The sequence below is a fragment of the Rhinopithecus bieti genome, unplaced genomic scaffold, assembly GCF_001698545.2.
Source record: "Rhinopithecus bieti isolate Rb0 unplaced genomic scaffold, ASM169854v2 scaffold_13317, whole genome shotgun sequence".
Taxonomy (NCBI): Eukaryota; Metazoa; Chordata; class Mammalia; order Primates; family Cercopithecidae; genus Rhinopithecus; species Rhinopithecus bieti.
Genome location: NW_016807516.1, coordinates 1,330,642 through 1,338,148, shown reverse-complemented (window position 1 = coordinate 1,338,148; position 7,507 = coordinate 1,330,642). Strand labels below are relative to the sequence as shown.

Here is a 7,507-nt window from a genome sequence, read left to right as displayed (position 1 = left end):
GACGAAGTCTGGCTCTGTCACCCAGGCTGGAGTGCAATGCCGCCATCTTGGCTCACTGCAACCTCAGCCTCCCGGGTTCAAGCGATTCTTCTGCCTCAGCCTCCTGAGTAGCTGGGGCTACAAGCACCTGCCACCACGCCTGGCTAATTTGTGTATGCTTAGTAGAGATGGAGTTTCAACATTTTGGCCAGGATGGTTTCAATCTCTTGATCTCGTAATCCACCTGCCTTGGCCTCCCAAAGTGCTGGGATTACAGGCATGAGCCACTGTGCCTGGCCTATATTTTTTTGTGTCTTCTTTTTAATTTGATCTTTCTCTAATTACCAATAGGACAGTTGTTTAGGATGAAAGCACTCTTTTGTGTGTGTCGGGCAGGGGGCAGTTTAGAGATGGGGTCTCACTGTGTTGGCAACATCATAGTTCACTGCAGCCTCAACCTCCTGGGCTCAAGCGATCCTCCCACCTCAGTCTCCCACAATGTTGAGATTACAACACCCGGCCAGTAGCACGCTTTAAAATACTTTTAGACTGGGCACAGTGGCTCATGCCTGTAATCCCAGCACTTTGGGAGGCCGAGTCAGCAGTTCACGAGGTCAGGAGTTCAATACCAGCCTGGCCAACATGGTGAAACCCCATCTCTACTGCAAATACAAAAAATTAGCCAGGCATGTTGGCAGGCACCTGTAATCCCAGCTACTTGGGAGGCTGAGGCAGGAGAATCACTTGAATCCGGGAAAGAGAGGTTGCAGTGAGCCGAGACTATGCCGCTGTACTCCAGCCTGGGCAACAGAGCAAGACTCTGTCTCAAAAAAAAAAAAAAAAAGCTTTTAGATTCAAAAGTCCAAATCTTCAATGTTATACCTACTTTAATTGTGACTCAAAACCAATAAGCCTTTTTATGGCTTAAAATCAGTATGCCTTTTCTGGCTTAACCGGAGACAGAGAAAAGCATCCCAAACAGGCTGGAAAAGATGCAATCCCCCCAAGATCCAAAGTATTTCTCAAGATAACCTAAGCAAGCAAATATCCTAATTGTTATCAAGGCAATGAGAGCTGAGACAAGTAGGACAAACTCCTCTGAGAGCTGAAACCGTTGGACAGAGACACTGTGTTTCTGATTCCTGGGCAGCTGGCTAGCAGCTTAACAACGACCTGTCCCCGCAACCCCACCAGCTGGCAGAAACCAAAGATAATATTTTCATTCGTCACAGAGCCATGTTCTCAAGACATAAAACAAGATATAATAAATCACACAAAAGACAGAGACATGGAAAACAAGCCTTATTTCTGGGAGGCTGTGAGTCAATAGCCACTATGTATGCAGAGCCAAATACCAAATTCAGAAGTGTGAAATCAAATAATTCTTTTTTTTTTTTTTTTTTTTTTGAGACAAGGTCTCCTTCTGTCACCCAGGCTGGAGTGCAGTGCTGCAATCATGGCTCACTACAGCCTCAAACTCCCAGGATCAAGCAATCCTCCCGCCTCAGCCTCCTGAGTAGCTGGGACTACAGGCACCTGCCACCATGCCAGGCTAATTTTTGTATACTTAGTAGAGACGGGGTTTCGCTGTGTTGGCCAGGCTGGTCTCAAACTCATTTCTCAAGTTATCCAGCCACCTCGGCCTCCCAAAATGCTGGGATTACAGGAGTTAGCCACCGCCAAGCTGTTGGAACTTTACATTACTATGAGCCTCGGGAGGAATGTGGCCATGTGGCCTGAGGCATAGAGTGTGCAATTGCAACTTCTGCTTTTTCCTGTAAATGGTTGGAAATGACTGAGCAGCATCAGAGATAAGATGCCCTCAGACCTTGACTTCTTCTCACGGCATGTTGAAACAATTTTCCTTGGAATGTAGCAAGCTGTACTAATCGAATCTAACATACTGGATTTGTACACAAGATGTTGCAATCCTGCTGGCACTGTTTCTGTTTCTACCTTAGCTTCCCCACTTTGGAGCAATGACCCCACCCCTTTGGAAGCTGTTTCCTTGGGTGTCCATCGTCAAGCTTTGAACTAGAATAAAGATCGTATTTCCTTTCTTTTTTCTTTTCTTTTTTTTTTTTTTTTTTTTTTTTTTTTTTTTTTTTTGAGACTAGGTCTCTGTCACCCAGACTGGAATGCAGTGATGCAATTATAGCTCACTGCAGCCTCAAACTCCTGGGCTCAAGTGATCCTTTCACCTTGGCCTCCCAAAGTGCTAGGATTACAAGCATAAGCCAACGTGCCTAGCTGGTATTTTCTGAATCTCATTATTTCAGGTTGACACAAGAGTCATAACTCAAAGAATCAATTCTTACCAATGCTTTTCTCCTGCCAGTTTGAATTTGGAAAGGGACAAGGAAAAATTTTACTCTCCTCTTTCAACCAGGCAGTACAGACAGAGATCCAGAAGAGTTCACTTTGGTAAGAATTCCTACCTGTGCCTGCTTTTATTTGTTCTCCCAGGATCCCATCTTTAGGCTTGAGAGGATCTCATCCTTATCACCAGAAACTGTAGGGGTGGCAAAACTCCACTTCCATCCCTAGAGTCTCAGCTGGGTCTAAGAATTAAATTGACATACGACAGGTTAACAGGAGAAAAGCACACAAATTTATTTATATGCTATTCTACATCTGATTTCTGTTCTCTAATCTTGCTAACAGAGTCCCTAAGGCTAGCCATTACATTTATTTATAAATAAGGGACGCTGGAGTGCAGTGACAAGGCTAGCCATTACATTTATTTATAAATAAGGGACGCTGGAGTGCAGTGACAAAATCATAATTCACTGCAGCCTCAAACTCCTGGGCTCAAACTATCCTCCCACCTCAGCCTCCCGAGTAGCTGGGACTACAGGCACATGCCACCCACCACACCAGTCTAATTAAAAAAAAAAAAAAATTGTTGAATCAGGGTCTCACTATATTGCCCAGACTGATCTTGAACTCCCGGACTCAAGCAAGCCCCCCTTGGCCTCCCAAAGCACAGAAGTGAGCCACCACACTCAGTCCCACAAATGTATTGGGTACAAGTTTTACATGGGTTGGGAACCCTCATAAGGACATATGAAGACCCAAAGAAGAAGTTAGTGTCTGTTACTTACACACTGAATTGGACAAAGAATAATAGGTTATGAAGAAGCAACTAAATTATGTGGGGAGGCTTAAAAGATAAGAGTGTTTTAACAAGGTTTGTACAGAATTCTCTCATTTCAGTTTCTCATCCTTGAAGATAAGAATGTTGCATCTTTCACATGGCAACTTCATCTCTGCATTTAAGAAATAGCACAGGCTGGCCGGGCGTGGTGGCTCACCTGTAATCCCAGCACTTTGGGAGGCCAAGGCGGGTGGATCACGAGGTCAGGAGATCAAGACCATCCTGGCTAACACAGTGAAACCCCATTTGTATTAAAAAATACAAAAAAATTAGCCGGGCATGGTGGCGGGCATCTGTAGTCCCAGCTACTGGGGAGGCTGAGGCAGGAGAACAGTGTGAACCCAGGAGGTGGAGCTTGCAGTGAGCCGAGATCACGCCACTGCACTCCAGCCTGGGCGACGGAGCGAGACTCCATCTCAAAAAAAAAAAAAAAAAAAGCACAGCCCAGGTGGGGTGGCTCATGCTTGTAATCCCAGCACATTGGAGAGGTTGAAGCAGGTGGATCACTTGAGGAAATGAGTTTGAGACCAGCCTGCCCAACATGGGAAAACCCCCTCTCTACTAAAAATACAAAAATTAGCCTGGTGTGATGGCGCACGCCTGTAGTCCCAGTCATTCGGGAGGCTGAGGCAGGAGAATCACTTGAACCCAGGAGGCAGAGGCTGCAGTGAACCAAGATTAGGCCACTTCACTCCAGCCTGGGTGACAGAGCGAGACTCTGTCTCAAAAATAAAAATAAAAAATAAAATTAAAATGAGCTATTCAGCCATGAAAAGTCATCGAGGAATCTCAAATGCGTATTATTAAGGGGAAGAAGCCAGCCTGAAAAGGCTATATACTCTAGAATCCCAACTACATAAGATTCTGCAGACCAGGCGCGGCGGCTCACACCTGTAATCCCAGCACTTTTGGAGGCCGAGGCGGGCAGATCACGAGGTCAGGAGATCGAGACCATCCCGGCTAACACAGTGAAACCCCGTCTCTACTAAAAATACAAAAAAAAAAAAATTAGCCAGGTATGGTGGTGGGCACCTGTAGTCCCAGCTACTCAGGAGGCTGAGGCAGGAGAATGGTGTGAACCCGGGAGGCGGAGCTTGCAATGAGCCGAGATCGCACCACTGCACTCCAGCCTGGGTGACAGAGCGAGATTCCATCTCAAAACCAAAAAAGATTCTGCAAAAATAAGACTAGACTGTGGAGACAGGAAAAAGATCGGTGGTTGCCAGGTGTTAACAGGGAGGGATAGGCAGGGCATAGAGGGTTTTTAAGGCAATGAAACTACTCTGTATGATACAATAATGGTGTGTATATGTGTCATTACACATTTGTCCAAACCCACAGAATGTACAACCGGAAGAGTGAACCCTAATGTAAACTATGAACTTTGGGTGATAATGATGTGTCAATGTAGGTTAATCGATTGTAACAAACATGCCCCTCTGGTGCTGGATGTCAGTAGTGGGAGAGGGGGCTACACGTGTGTGGAAGGAAGAAGTATATGGGAACTCTGTACTTTCTGCTTAATATTGCTGTGAACCTAGAACTGCTCTGAAAACTCATTTTTTTTTTTTTTTTTTCAGATACAGGGTCTTGCTATGTTGCCTCCTAGGTTCAAGCCATCCTCCCAACTCAGCTTCCTGAGTAACTGGGACTACAGGCATGTACCACCATTCCCAGCTAATAAAGTCTACTTTTAAATATCACTTTTCCATAAACATAAGTGTTTATTTGTGGACTGTCAATTCTATTCCATTCATGCATGTACTCTTATGTTACCACCACGATCTTGATTACAGTCATTTCATAGTTTAGAAATCAGGAATTGTAAGTCCTCCAAATCTTTTTCAAAAGTATTTTGGCTATTCTGGATCCTTTGCATTTCCACATTAATTTTGATGATTTCTGCAAAATAGGCAGTTGGGATTTCAATAGGAATTGCACTGAATCTATGCAACTCCTGAATCTGTAGACCAGTCTGGGGAATACTGCCATTTTATATTTAAAATCTTACAGTCTATGAACATGGGATGTCTTTCCATTTATTTATTTTGCCTTTAATTTCTTTTTCTTTTTTTCTTTCTTTTTTTTTTTGTTTTTTTTTTTGAGACAGGGTCTCACTGTGTCACCCAGGCTAGAGTGTAGTGGCACAAACATGCCTCACTGCAACCTCAACCTCTCAGGCTCAAGCAATCCTCCCACCTCAACACCACCACCAACTCCCAGTAGCTGAGACCCAGGCTCATGCCACCATGCCCAGATAATTTTTTTACCTTTTCGTAGAGGTGAGGTCTCCCTATGTTACCCAGGCAAAATACCCAAGTATTTTGGCTATTCTGGATCCCTTGCATTTCCATATGAATTTTTTTTTTTTTTTTTTTTTTTTTTTTTTTTTTGAGACGGAGTCTCACTCTGTCACCCAGGCTGGAGTACAGTGGCACCATCTCAGCTCACTGCAACCTCTGCCTCCAGGGTTCCAGCGATTCTCCTGCCTCAGCCTCCCAAGTAGCTGCAATTACACGTGCCCACCACTTATTTTAATTTATTTATTTAGTAGTTTTGGAGACAGGGTCTTGCTTTGCCACCCAGGCTGGAGTGCAGTGACAGGATCATAGCTCACTGCAGCCTCAAACTCCTGGGTTCAAGCTATCCTCTCACCTCAGCCTCCCAAAGTGTGAGCCATTGGGCCTAGCCAAATACTGTATTTTTTATCAACATTTGGTTGAAAAACATCTGTGTATTAGTAAACCTGTGTTGTTCAAGAGCCACTATGCTTTGCTGGGGATTTCTACATCTATATTCATAAGGGATTTGGGTCTGTGGCTTTTTTTTCTTGTGATGTCTGTCGAGTTTGGTGTCAGGGTAGTCCTGGCCTTGTAGAATGAGTTAGAAATTATTCCCTCCTCTTTTTGTTTCCTGGTGGTTTATCTTCACTGCATCACTGTGGGGTTGCTCTGTGTAACTGTCTCACTCAGTAGTGAGTGAAATATCCTTGGAAATGTACAATTTACTGCATTAGCCCGACTTAGTGTCACATATCCATTGTATGTTGGTGCCTGTGGCAGAAGGTGTGGTGTCACACCTTCTCCAGGTAGATAAAAAGTCAACATTCCAAAACACTGGACACCAGCAATAAGGTGGTCATTGGTAAGGCCTTGGGGGAGCTCCAATTACAAAATTGCCTAAGCCTCTGGCCTGAAGTGCCTAGACTTTTGTGGTGACATTTCAGGACAAGGGACGTCTGCTCAGGCAACACAGGGATGGGGTAAGGAAGCTACCATCCCACCGGAAGTGGGAGCCATCTGAGAAGTTCCTCAAGACAATACCAGCCAAATATTAGAAGGTATTGGCATTCTGGCCAAGGCAGAATGTTCCAAATTAGCACTATCTTGTCTGGGAGTCCATCATCCTGCCACCAGCCCAGCTGGATAGGCTGCAGATGCTCCTAAGATCCCATTCCACAAACCACACATAAGCCTGAACACATGTCTAGTATAGCGTTCTGGGGAGGCCAGGAGCCATGGTTCATCACAGCCTTTTGGGAGGCCAAGGCAAGAAAATCGCTTGAGTCCCAGAGTTGGAGACCAGCCAGGGCGACATAGTGAGACCCAGTCTCTAAAATAAATAAAATTTAAAAATTAGCCTGGTGTGTTGGTGCAAAGCTGCCTGCCTGGGGCGTGGGGCGCAGGGATGCAGTACTCAGGACACAGTGGCTCTCACTGATAAACACAAGTGTGGATCTGTTATTGGGGTCCTATAGGCCCCTCCCGGCCTGCCTGAGGCACCTAGGCTAGGAGGGGCTACCACTGGGGTCTGAGGAGGTCTAGTCCCCTACGGGAGGGCTGTGAGGTTGGTCCCAGAAACTGCTTGCTCCCTTGCAGGATGTGGTAGCGCAGGCTCAAAACAGCCAGCCTGCGTTCCCCCAGTTCGCAGAACTCTCTCAAAAGGCTGCAGTCTCTTGCCAACCTGTGAGGGTGGCTGACTGCCACCCCATTGTAAGAGTAGAGGTCAGGGACTGCCCCAGGCCACTCTGGCAAACCTGTGTTTTCATTTAACTCACTGTGCCTGAAGCTCACATGATGGTGCTGCGGGGTCTGTCTGGGGCTCAGCTGGGTGGGGTTCATGTACTGGGGTGAGGGATCAAGAAGGGTGTCCGCTGCAGTGGAAAGAGGGTGGGCTGCGGACAACCTCCCGAGTGACCTAGGCTAGTCACTTAGCCGATGGTCTGACCTCCATCTGTGAGTGAGTCACAGTCACAGGGCTTCCCTAGACCCCGGTGAGCTCCCGTCATGACCTTGCGAGGTCGGGGCAGGGTGGGCAGGGTGAAATATCTGGGTGTGTGGCAGTGGGTGGGGCCGCGTGGGGGGGGCCTGG

At 46.3% G+C, this 7,507-nt stretch overlaps 1 long non-coding RNA gene across 1 annotated transcript in view; it reads left to right on the top strand.

The window, feature by feature from the left end:
- LOC108536110 (uncharacterized) overlaps positions 1-4,758 on the top strand; it is an 11,016-nt gene extending 6,258 nt beyond the window's left edge. Inside the window, exon 4 of the long non-coding RNA XR_001887420.1 lies at positions 4,717-4,758. This is a non-coding gene — a long non-coding RNA (uncharacterized LOC108536110). The remainder of the gene's footprint in view (positions 1-4,716) is intronic.
- The last annotated feature ends 2,749 nt before the right edge of the window (positions 4,759-7,507 follow it).